Raw genomic sequence first — 13,049 nt, forward strand, 5'->3', positions numbered from 1 at the left:
AGTTCTTTAATGACAGCACCCTGTACAACTTTTAGGTTGATTGGTTGGTGTTTCACCAGTTCTCCAATGACAGAACCCTCTACAACTTTTAGGTTGACTGGTTGGTGTTTCACCAGTTCTCCAATGACAGCACCCTCTACAACTTTTAGGTTGATTGGTTGGTGTTTCACCAGTTCTCCAATGACAGCACCCTCTACAACTTTTAGGTTGATTGGTTGGTGTTTCACCAGTTCTCCAATGACAGCAACCTCTACAACTTTTAAGCCTCCTCTACACCATTCAATTCCAGGCGCGATCAATCGAATTTGATTAGATCGATTAAATCCGACATGTCCAATCGATTTTGGTTAGTTTTCAATGCAAATCGATCACACGATCTATCGAATCCCGATCGGACATGTTGGATTTAATCGATCTAATTGAATCAGATCCATTTAAATTCGATCGATCGCATCTGGAGTTGAATGGTGTAGAGGGGGCTTAAGGTTGATTGGTTGGTGTTTCACCAGTTCTCCAATGACAGCACCCTCTACAACTTTTAGGTTTCGGATAGGTTTTAATATTAACTATAATAACACACTATTCTGCTAATTACAGTAGAGTCTCGGTTATCTGGATCCGACGGGGATCGACTGATGCTGGATAACTGTGCTTTCTGGTTGCTTGAGACTCCATGTTAAAACAGGCCTAGCTAATACTTACAGAACTATACTGCACTCTGTATACGGTACATACCATAAACACTGTGTTTAAATGTTAAAATACAGTCAATATAAGTACGGTATATTAACCTTGTAAGAGTCGTGGAACCCAGTCTGTAAGCACAGCAGAGCCCACAGCCTAAGAATGTGGCCTTCATCTCTGTGAGTACTGCCGATGATTTGTGCTGGGTGGTTGAGTTCTGGATAACTGGGACTCTTACTGTACAATGCTTGTTGTTGTAGAGGGTGCTGTGATTGGAGAACTGTTACTATGAGGTTTCCCGCTGGGTCACCTCATGTAGATTAGCACCACTAAGATCACATCTCAAATAATTAATTGTTGGCTTATTTTTGCATGCTGAAAAGTCGATGTACAGATGGAGCACATTTCTACTCTGTAGGCTGCACCAGCTGGCTGTTCTCATAATAAAGCACTTGATCCAGATTGTGCCCATTCACATAGTATAGAGGATTGACGTAGGCAGTTGGCGTGTTGTTTTATGAACAACTGATTACACATATTAGAAGATATTTTACCAGTTGACTAATATCAAATAGAGTAAACCCTGACATAGCCTGCTGATGCAAAGGGCACTGCTATTTTTTCCACGGAAGAGATTTGATGACACTGCTGGCTCATATGTGTACAGAGCAGAGAATGGCAGTGTCTTCTGTTTTCATGGTTACGCTGTGTACACTGCTCTACAAAGGACTGGTGAGTGAGACAACCTATATAGCTTATCAGAGAAGGACTTTGTGGAAAGTACAAGGCTTTGATGGGAGTTCAGTTGCCATTGTCACTAAGCAGTTAATAAGTGCTGATTGGATCTCGGTTCTGGCTCTGACTCTCTGCGGATATGGAGGATGGGTTGTTTTGGACAGCACTCTCGGGACACTGTGCCTGGCTGCTGGGTGGAGAGGATCCTGCTTAAACTGGTTCCCTGAAGCTGAAAACATAGGGGAAGGGGGGTGATTGTGGATTATGCAAGCACAGCTGGGCCTGAAATGTCATTATCCAGACAGGCTGATTACTCAGGGCTGAGTCAGCAAGAGGTAAAGTGAAGGGGAAGTGATAGATAAATCCACTGTTTGTAAGGGCGAGATTACTGTGTGTATGACCCTAAAAAAATACGAGTCTGTCTGTGCAAAGAAGTATGTCAACAGTCACATGCTGGAAATGTATGACTTCAGCATTTTAGCTGCCTTTCATATTGTGAACAATTATGTATCTGGTTATGCAGCTCATCCTATACTTGCTGCTGTTTTTTGTTTCCTTTGTTTGCTTGCACGTTTTTACCAGGACTGTATGCCTTACCCTGGCAGATGTGGCTCCTTACTGTCCTCCAGCTCTCCTTGCACCTCAGGGTCACTGATAATAACAATGACGCAAAGCACTGGAACACACAGGCATACTATCAGGCATTCCTCTTAATTCCAAACTTCTTACAATGGAAGATAGGTTATTAGTGTACTGGTTAAGGGCTCTGCCTCTGACACAGAAGACCTGTTCAGTAAGACAGCACCTATTCAGTAGGAGACCTTGGGCAAGACACCCTAACACTGCTACTGCCTATAGAGTGCGTCTTAGTGGCTGCAGCTCTGGTGCTTTGAGTCTGCCAGGAGAAAAGCTCTATATAAATGTTCTTTGTCTTTATCTTACATTCACTCGCTCACAATCTAAAGCAAGACTCCAGGCAAACATTGTTATATACTAATTTATATGTGATATATTTTATCCTACATGCTTGTTATTCTGTTCAGCCAGTCTTGTGAGCCACACACCACAAGTAACTACTGGAAACTGCATAGTGAATCACAGTGCTGGTAGAGATAATCCAATGAGATGCAGAATTCCAGAGTTATTGCAAATTGCATGCAGTTTGGACTTGGGTCACTCTACTTGGGTTGCTTCCAGTTTGTACCCCTTTGTTAGGGCAAAACATGTTGCATGGTATTGAGCCTAAGCAGCATATCTGTACAATGACCATTACTAAATGTTCATCTGAAACGATCATGACAGACTCTGAGGAAACTCACAGCAAAATCAAATGCGAGTGGAACTGACCACATTCCTTCCATGATGTATCCTCACTTACCGCAAACATTCTTATTAAGGTTTGGGTTACTGTAGCCAAAATTGCTAATCCAAGTGAGGTGATCCAGCGGCAAACCTCAGCGGCAGAGAAATGGAGGATCGCACTGCACATGCGTCGACTGGCCGAACTTGCGGGACCCGGTACCGAAGAGGGAGAAGACTGAAGACGGCGGCGTGGGAGTGATCCGTGCGGATGGGGCTGGATGAAGCCCCAGGTATGTATAAAACTTGTAAATTGCCTCATCTCTGGTACACTTTAAAGCAGCAGGGACAGCCAACTATCACAGGAAAAAACACACATATAAAAGTAGATAAATACTTTTTCTACTTACATAACACATATATATATTGTACTGACCACTTTTGATTTAAGCAAATTTTATTTAGTAAATCAAGAGAAAACTGTTCCAGGCATTTTCCATCTTTACTGCCTCTGAATGAAACCAATCTTGATATAATTTCCTCCTTTGTTTTTTTCTTTCTCCTAGAAACTGCACTGTCACATCTAGCTTGCTTTGTAAACACATGTGAGCATAGCATAGGTTATATTTCAGCAGCTTCTGCAGAGGGGTGAGGTATATTTCAGCCTCAGCCTGTCAGCATAGCAAAGATTATATTTTTTCATAGTTATCTGGGTTGAAAAAAGACATACGTCCATCGAGTTCAACCAGAGAACAAAGTACAGCACCAGCCTGCTCCCTCACATATCCCTGTTGATCCAGAGGAAGGCGAAAAACCCATAAATTATATTTTAGCAGCTTCTGCAGTGGGGTGAGGTGTATTTCCCTTCTCTCCCTTCTCTGAGTTTCCCTCAGCCAATCAGTAAGGGCTGGTCCACATTTGGGTGATTCTTGAGCGCTTTGCTGATCGCCGGCGATCAGCAAATCGCTGCTACAATGTATCCCTATGGATACATTCACACTGCAGCGGTTGCGATTTTGATCAATCGCAAACGCGCTGCATGCAGCGTTTTGGGGGGCGATTGCTCCGTGATTCCCATTCTATTGAACGGGAATCACAAGCGCAAAGTGCGCAAGAATCGCAACACTTTTTGTACAATCGCGAGCCGAACGCAATCGCGGGCTAGCGGTGCTCCGAGTGTGAACAAACCCTGAGGAGCAGGAATGTGGGAGGGGAGATAACAGACTTCCCTCTTCTCTGCAATGTACTAGAATAGAGCCAAGCTGACTAAGATTTGTTACAGCAGACACATTTATGATTATATTGGAATGCTTGCAATGCAAATTGCATGTACACTATATAATAAACACAGAGCAGTGGGAAAATGAAATTTGATTTTGTGACTGACAATCCCGCTTTAAAGAGGATCTTTAACCCAGGATTAAACTTCAACTCAGTCAATAGCTGATCCCTCCTCTCCCATGAGAAATATTTACTTTTTGTCAAATAGATCATCAGGGACATCTGTATGGCTGATATTGTGGTGAAACCCCTCCCACTGTGTGATGTCATGACCATGGTCCTGACAGTTTGCTGCCTGTGAACCTCATTGTATTGTGGGAAATAACGGCTTTTTCCAACTGTCAAGCAAGCAACATTGCCCTCTGTGCATAGAACTCTCAGTAACGAACATTCCGTACAGATCACCTGGCAGAACTAAAGATGTCACTACCACTGATACATTTCAGGATGTAAATCAGGAAGAGGAAAGATTTTCCAATGAGAAAACAGTCACTAAATAATCTATAAATTAATATTGTAAAAAAAAATAAGCGATTTTTTTATTCATTATGTAATTTTACTACAGTTCCTCTTTAAACAAGGCTTTCGACATTTGCAGAAAATGTTGCATTTACAGCCCGTGTGATCCAGCCCTAAATCTACCCAAACACCCTCTTAGATCATTTATAAAGGGAAAACAAGAAATCCTATCAGTGAAACCAGGTAGGAAATAATAATGGTATTAAAACATATTTTAGGCCTTCTAAAAAGCTTTGTACTATTCACTTCCTATCCAGGAATTGTTAGTTTTCTCAGTTCTATTACATTGTTTTGAATTGTTTGGAGAAGGGGTTTGAAATTATAAGTGAAGAGGGAGCCAGAGTTACTTGTTCATTTTAACAGCTGGGTTTCCCATTTCCTTTTTATTACACCTGCCATATCTTTGTCTGAGAGAAATATACTGAGGTTCTCTGACACATATTTACTCTAAAATTGAAGTAGAGTTTCCTGTGTTTTTCCCCTTTATTCAGTTTCAATCTCCCGTTTCACATCTGTTGTGCTGCTTCTTCCATTTTGGTGTAACGTATTTGTGTGACATTGGATCTCTGGATTTTCCTGTCATGGTGCCACAGAAAATCAAGGTTCTACATGTTTACGAGCCATTTGATAAGTACTTGGTACACACAGTTGGCACTGAGTCTATGGTAGTCTGGACATTTAGTTCTGAGCACAGGGAAGGCTGTTCTTAGAGATCTGAATAAAGAAATATGCAACAATTTTATTTCCTGGGAGTCCTTTTCCATGAAGTAAGCTACACTGGAAGCATTTGGAATAACAACAGCAATGGATGGAACTTCTCTTCGCGATTACACTTGTGAAATACTGGTATTTCTGATGTTGATGACCGTGTTAGTTCTTGTAACACAGTTCTGGCCGAATCACCAGAAATAATGCCAAAGGATGCTGCTACAGAAAACATCAGTGCCTCAGAGCAAGTCCACACATTCTTACTCAACTAGGTACATGTTTAATACCGTTGTGCAAAACTACATTAACACCAAAAGATCAGTAGCACTACCAGACAAATGGCTTTCTAAAGTGCAATATGTCTATGACTTCTGGATCCCTGTAAGGGCTGGTGCACACCAGAGCGGTTCTGAAGCATTATTTAAAACGCTTGCAGGGGGAAAACCGCTTGGCTAATGGAAGCGAATGGGATGGTGCACACCAAAGCGGGTTTTTTCCACAAACGGAAACTCGGGGGCTGCTGCAGTTTTTACATTTCTGAGGCGTTTCTGCCTCAATGTTAAAGTATAGGAAAGTGGAAAACCGCTCTGAAAAACGCTAGGCATATTTAGAAAACGTCTCTAAACATGCCTAGAATCGCTCTGAAATCTGCTTAAAAAACCTGTAGCGTTTTGCAGATCTGCTAGAGATTTTTGGTGTGCACTGGGCCTAAGAACTATTAGAGTACATTTTCTATGTATCCACCCATTTCTGTACTGAGAAACCATTGCTTGCCACTGGGAAAATGATTTCCCAGGTTATACAGTGCATGGCAACACTGGAGTCGGTGCACATTCAATCAGAGTTGCTTGGCCTGAGTGGTCAAATATAGTTCCATGCAGGTTCTGAGGGGTGGAGCTGAATTCCTCTTAAATGCACTGCTGATTGATTACATTGATCGCAGCATTTTTTTCTGATGTTCCAAATTGCCATCCCCTCCACCTCCAACAAATAAGTTGTTTGTATCAGTGATAAAGATGTTGTAGCAAAATTCAGGCTAGTACCCATTGTCGGTAAGGTGAATTCTCATTGTCTCTGCCTTAGTACAGTAATTTTTCCTTTTTAAAATCATCATATGATTAGTTTAGTTTATTTATAAATCAGCATGCCTTTTGTCTCCTAATTGTATTTTTTCAAGCCTCACTTCCTTTCTAGTTACCTTATGGAATTAGCATATTACATGCAGCTGCAGGGAACCTGGAAATGGTTGGTATTAGATAACATTGGCTACCAGTAGTCATGTCTTGGAAAACCCATTGACAAGCATGTTTGGTCAGGTGATAGATATGTAAGTCTCTGATTTGCTAGTCATGATCATCAGCTAAACAGAATGTGATCACAGAAAATCAGAGCTTTGCAAACCTATCAGCTGATCAAACAAATCACATGCTTCTCCATGAGTTCTCCTAGACATGACCATCACTAGCTACCGGATGTTCAGGTTTTTAGCTTCTGTTCCTGGGGATTATCCATTGCGATCCATGGCGCAGCGTGGTGCCAAATTACCTGCTTCAGGACAAAAGAGAAATATTAGCTTTGTGTTAACATTGAGAAATGTTATGGGTAAGTAAAAATTGTGCAGAAAGACTTCACACGCCCTTTACATTTTTACATACGCTATGTATGGAAGGGTTAGAACCTGTGCCAAGTTTTTATGGTTTGTACATATGTGGAGAATTTGCCTCACTTCCTGTCCCACTGACAGGTGTCACTATGAGAGGAAGTGGAAGCGACCTCTTCAAACAGAATAACACAGCAATAAAGGAAAAGCTCTCTGTAGTGTAGGTAAGCTTCAGACACCTTTTCCTGTTTTTATTATGGTGTACTCCAGAGGATGATATCCTGGACCGTCTTGTCCTAACTATACCCAAAACCTGCATCAGAGAAAGGAAGTCTTCTTTAATATAATAATATATGACTGGATGGGCTGGGGGTGCATTTTAGGGCAAGATCTTAAAGCCCCAGGCACAGTTTTATATGCATTTAAAAGAACATTATTTTATATTGCTTTAAATAACTTTCTTTTTTTTTTTTTAATACAGTTTATGCAAACTATTAAAGGTAAATGCCTTCTGCGCCAGTTCATAAATCCTCATCTCCTCCTCTGTGACCTACATCTGCCTGCTCACTCCAAGTCAGTGTGAAGAGTGTGAAGAACTGCTCTGTTAATCACACAAGTATACAGAAAGGAGAGCGAATGATCTGTCAGCTACAGCAATAATCTGCCATGGCTGCCAATCTCTAGTAAGGGGTCATGGCTGGAGATGGTCAATGAGATTCAAATAATTCTGACTCGCATGCAATTTTAATTCAAAGCGTATACAGCTTGGAATTGGGCCAATCCAAAGCAACAGGAAGTGCATTTGATTGGACCAGTTCCAAACTGCATACAATTGCATGCCAGCTGGAATTATTTGTTTCTCATTGGCCATTGCTAGTCATGGCTTTAAACTGGGATTTTCTTCATTTATTTTGCAAAGCTTTGAAAACTTTTTAATGTATAGTTACTTTAACCACTAATGGTTCTAGCTGGTGTAATACGGCCATTCCTCCCAACTCTTTGAGATGAGAAAGAGGGACATTTTAAGACACGCCCAGGGCCGGATTTGTACTTTCCAGCGCCCTAGGCCAGCTGTCACCAACCGCCCCCCCCCCCCCCCATTCTGTCCAACTCTGACTAGTGATCACTGGTTTACATGGGCTCCTGTCTGTTTTGCTGCTTTGCCCCCCCCCCCCCCCCCCCCGGTTCAAAGAAGCAGTGCATGCTCTGTCCACTCCATGTAATTTTGCACTCCAGCCTGTAAGCACAGCAGCCGATAGTGTTCTGGGCTTGCATAATTCAGAAATGATGCTCATATATGAGCAGCACTTGTCAAGTACACATACCCATAACACTCCCAGGCTCGGCTGCTGTGCACATCAGTACAGGAGTGCGTAATAACAAGAAGCCCGAGAGGACAGAGCATGCACTGCTTCTTTGTCCTTTGCGCGACTTGCTTCAGTCAGAGTCACAAACAGGTGATGGTGCAGCGCAAAGGAGAGAAACCCATCCAAAGCAGAACAGGTAAGTAGAAGGATCCAACACTACACACGCTGGCATAGATGTCGTGTAATGCTAGGTACACACGATGCAATTCTGAGATTTACTGTCACATCGATTGTTTACAATGTCTGATCTGATTTCCGATCAATTTTTCAATCGATTTTCCGTTCATTTCTATGAAAAAAATCATTCAGAAAATCTATCGGATAGCAGATGGGACATGTTGGAAATAGTCGATCTGACAGTAAATCTGTCAGAAAATTGCATCATGTGTATCTAGCATAAGCTCAGGTGTACTTTACACAGTGACAATTTAGCACTTGGGGCAAGTTAAGACAGATCTTAATCAGTCAGCAGGAAGTTTTTACGTTTTGTAATAGAATGATAATATTTATTGGCTAACCAAAAGAAAATAGTGAGCCTTTGGCTAATGAGTCATCTTCAGACTTTGTTCCTGTATACAAGATGTAAGATGTTGGGGAACCCAGATATATATAAAGTCAGCAGGAGATGCATACATTGTTTTGTAAATATAAATAAATGTAATACAGTTGTCATTCTGTTTCAAAACATCCTGCTTTCACTGATGGCTAAAACAGAACAATGCTTTGCTGCTTCTAAAACATGTCAGGAAAGAGTTAAACTGTAGCAAAGAGAGAATGTTGTTGTCAGGAAAGAAAACAAACCATAAATCTTACAGGTCTCAGGTCTTTAACAGCTCTGACCAAGTAATAAAACATCAGTCTGGGGGAGAAGAGAGCTGATAATTCCTGTCCGTGAATGCGTGCTGCATAAAGAAACTAATCTGAACTCAAAAGTTCTACTACTTGAGCCCATATATTTTTCTTCTCACAGCAGCTTGTATGTCCCCACTCATTATACTAAGGACAAGATCCTCAGATGACAACACATGCTGACTGTCATCACACACACTCTGCAGTGAGAGAGATGCAGGGATCTCTGGAATTCAGGCAGAATAGAGCAAAGCAGAAGTGATTTACTTTGACATGTGACCTCTTATCTCTCCAAGTCCAGCGCCCTGCTGAATTTTATCGCCCTAGGCCTTGACCTTTGTGGCCTTTCCAGAAATCCGGCCCTGGACACGCCCTGCCATACATTTAATCACACCCCCACCACACCCCTAGCCACGCATACTACTAAACCACACTGGTCCTTTCTGTCATCACTAGTTTTTCCTTATATTAACATTTGAAATTAAGAAGGGTGGGAATAGAGCTATTTAAACACATTTTGTAAATGAGTCCTGAAAGAGGGACAAATGAGGGAGAAAGAGGGACAAATAGATTTGGTTCCCAAAGAGGAACATTTGGGAGCTGTGATATAGCCCATAGGATTTTATCATCCAAGCACTTTTCAGAACACTGGAAAGTACTGGCAATCAGAAAAGCTTTTTAACCACTTTAGGCCCGAGTGTCTATCACCCCTTTAAAGTGTACCTGAATTCCCAACTTCCTTTCTGCTCTAAGAGATAAGCAACAGCATAATAACCTTTAAAGAAAAAAACATTTCTTTGTTACAGCTGATACAAATCCTTCAATAAATCTGCAGTGTGTCTACTTCCTGCTTTCATGAGATCAAACATAAGGTTAACATCTTGTGCTTGGCAGCCAGCTGACACAGCTGAGAGATCAAATTACATTTATGATTAGTCCCAGATAAGGGGTAATTGGACAGGCTAAACTCTCTAAATACATACAGGGTTAAATAGATACAGGATGCACTTTTGTATGTTTTCCTTCTGTCTGCAAGAGTTCAGGTCCACTTCAAGACCAGGGGCCAGAGGTATTAGCGACAGACAGCAGCGTGAGCGGTGAGAGTGACGAAACCGCACGGCAGAGATGATTAAAGTCTACGACCTGGAAGGAATAAGCAGCCAGGAACAGGGCCTAGATTTCAATCATCAAGGTCCGGAAGAGGTTAAAAGCACTTTTGGGGCTTGATTCACTAAACCGTGATAACTCAAATAGCGCTCGCTCGCTATGCTACTGTGATGAGGCATGTTAACTTTGATAAGGTGTGATATCGTTGATAAGGCGTGATATTTGAGTTATCACGGTTTAGTGAATCAAGCCCTTGGTGTGAAACAGCCTGAAATGCTTAAAGTGGACCTGAACTCAATACTTCCTCTCTGCTCTAAAAGATACGCAACAGCATAAAGAAAACATGCTGCCTGGTCCGTGGGGGCTGCTGAACCAGGCAGCGCTCATTACCTCCTCTTCTCACCGCTTCTATCTGCTGTCATCTATCACTTTCACTTTGGTGAACTTAGGGGTCACAACACTGGGGGCGAAGTGTCTGTGCTCTCCTGTTAGAGCACAGTGTTGATTGGAGGGGGTGGGGGAGAGGAGGTGAGCAGGCAGAGGGCCTGTTAGAAGGCTCTGATAGGTGGGGAAGGGGCGTTTTGCAGGTGTTCCTAAGCCTGCAGTGGGAAGCCCCTTCCCCGTAGTTTACCGACTTTCTGAATGTCACCAGATTCCAGGGGGGTGGGGGGAGTGGCTAGTGAGGGGCAGCGGGTACAGAGAGCGTCGATCAAGGCAAACATTGAATAACCCGCCCCCGGTTCTCTTTAAACAAAAACATTTTTTTGTTACAGCTGATACAAATCCTGCAATAAATCTCCAGTGTTTCTCCTTCCTGATTCATGGAATCATACATATTGTTAACATCCTGTGCTTTCAAATGAGCTTATCTGCCATCTCTGCCATGGCAGTCAGGTGACACAGGGGAAAGATCAAATTACAACTTGTGATTAGACATAGATGAGGGGGAATTAGGTAGGCTAAACTATCTTAATGCATACAGGGTGCATTTCTCTACGTTTTCCTTTTTGTCCTGTGCAAGAGTACAGGTCCATTTTAAGCTCACTTATTTGGATAGAATACTTGTGTGACTATAAGTGAATGCTGAGGCCTTGTGCAAATTGTGTAGCTAGAAGCAATATGTTGCTGAAAGCAGAGCATATATGCACAACTGCTGGTTAATTGTACACCTATAGTCTATTATTTTTAACGAATATAATCCATATTATAAGCAGATGATTCTGGCTTTTTAACATCCATCAGTGCAAGGTAAAGATGAATAATGCTGGGGAGTAAGATGTGCAAGGTGGAAGAGACACATAGTACCTGGTTTAGGTACAGGGAAACTACAATTAGGGCTCGTTCACACTAGGGTTGTTTTTGACAGTTTTTCAAAATTGCCCTGAAAGTGCTTGTGCAATGATTTTCTATGAGAAAGTTCACATCTGAGCGGTTCATTTCCGACCCGCTCAGAAAAGCGGAGCATGGACCATTTTTGAGGTGATTCCTCAAGGTATAGGAAAATGCAAAACGCTCACAAAATCGCTCAGAAAAGCGCTTAACAAAAACGTCCAACGCACAGAAATCGAACAAAAAGTGTCAAAAAATGGCCAACACAAACGGCCATGCGAGCGGAACGCAATGTGAACAGGGCCCTACTGTATGTAGAGGACTAGACTGAAGCTCAAACCCCCCCCTACTATTGAGAAAGCTATGCAAAGTACAGCTTGGCCTTTTTAAAACACAAGGCATCTGCAAGTATGCAGCTTTACATGGGCAAGAACTTACTCCTTTAATATTCATGCCAGAACAGTGAGAGAATATATAGGAATCATACTTTATGCCCCTGTAAAACAAGATTTATATTCAGAACTGCAGGAAAAGGAGTGTTATACCTCATAAATGGACCTCTTTAGCATATAGTCCGCAGAGGCCTTCTGTCACTCTTCCACAAGCAGACAAAAACTGGTGGGGGAGGAAGGACAGATCTAACAGCCTTATGGATGCTCCAACCTTTTATCCAAAACTAAAAAACAAAACCCTTGGTGTTGGGTGTTATCCTTTTGTCTGCAGTTATATTTGTGACCAGCAGTCAGACTTTTATTTCCCCTCTGGTCTTTCTTCTTGTCTGCCTGAGTCCTGATTCTAACTGCCCTGCTGTGCTTTGTTATTGACAAGTGTGTTGTGCTTAGGTTTATTCCTTCCTCCCCCTCCCACCCGGAGTTATTTCTGGACTTTCTCTGGAGCTGGTTAATTTTTCGCTTCTCCCATCTGTTCTAATGTCTTTCTGAGCTTGAAGACAAATAGTCTGGCCTGGCAGAACGCCCTGATCCATGGGACATTGTAGACGTAGATGAGTGATTTCCAAGTAATGATGTACGGATAAGCCATACAGAGTCAGTGTCAGCTGAGCAGCCGCTATAGATGCATGCTTGTGAATCACTGCTGAGGGAGAACAATACAGTATACTACAATGTAGTACTGTATCACAGTACACAGCATATTTTACAATCCTATTTAAATGACTGTGTTCCTTACGGATGTAAATTCTTAGTGTGTAGGTTGGGTGCTCATACTTGGCTGTGGGTGGTGAAATCTGCTGGCATTCCGCTTATGCCCACACATCTGCTCACTGTGTAATGCAGCACTGAGCAGGTGGCTGGAATAATGCTCCCCTGTTTGCTGAAAATAAAACCATCACAGCTGTAGTGTGTTTATCCCACTCCACCAGTGCCGCCATCTACATTATGTCTCCCCGCCTCTGGCTCACATAATGACACCTCCAGAGCTGACCTCTCACCTTGCTGGATAGGCACACGACGTATGAACTTGATTCACACTATATCAGAAGCAAATTCACTTGATACATCTCCTCCATGGTGTTTTTGCTTTAATAATGGATGGCCAAGAAAACCAAATGG

The 13,049-nt window shown here is 42.2% G+C and overlaps 2 protein-coding genes across 3 annotated transcripts in view; one reads left to right on the forward strand and one right to left on the reverse strand.

Moving 5' to 3' along the window:
• The window catches only part of RNF212B (ring finger protein 212B), a 440,214-nt gene that overhangs the window by 253,807 nt on the left and 173,358 nt on the right, over nucleotides 1-13,049 (reverse strand). The window lies entirely within an intron of this gene.
• The window catches only part of SLC7A8 (solute carrier family 7 member 8), an 81,305-nt gene that overhangs the window by 33,852 nt on the left and 34,404 nt on the right, over nucleotides 1-13,049 (forward strand). The gene's annotated exons all lie outside the window — the stretch shown is intronic.

This window comes from Hyperolius riggenbachi, chromosome 1 (assembly GCF_040937935.1).
Source record: "Hyperolius riggenbachi isolate aHypRig1 chromosome 1, aHypRig1.pri, whole genome shotgun sequence".
Classification (NCBI taxonomy): domain Eukaryota; kingdom Metazoa; phylum Chordata; class Amphibia; order Anura; family Hyperoliidae; genus Hyperolius; species Hyperolius riggenbachi.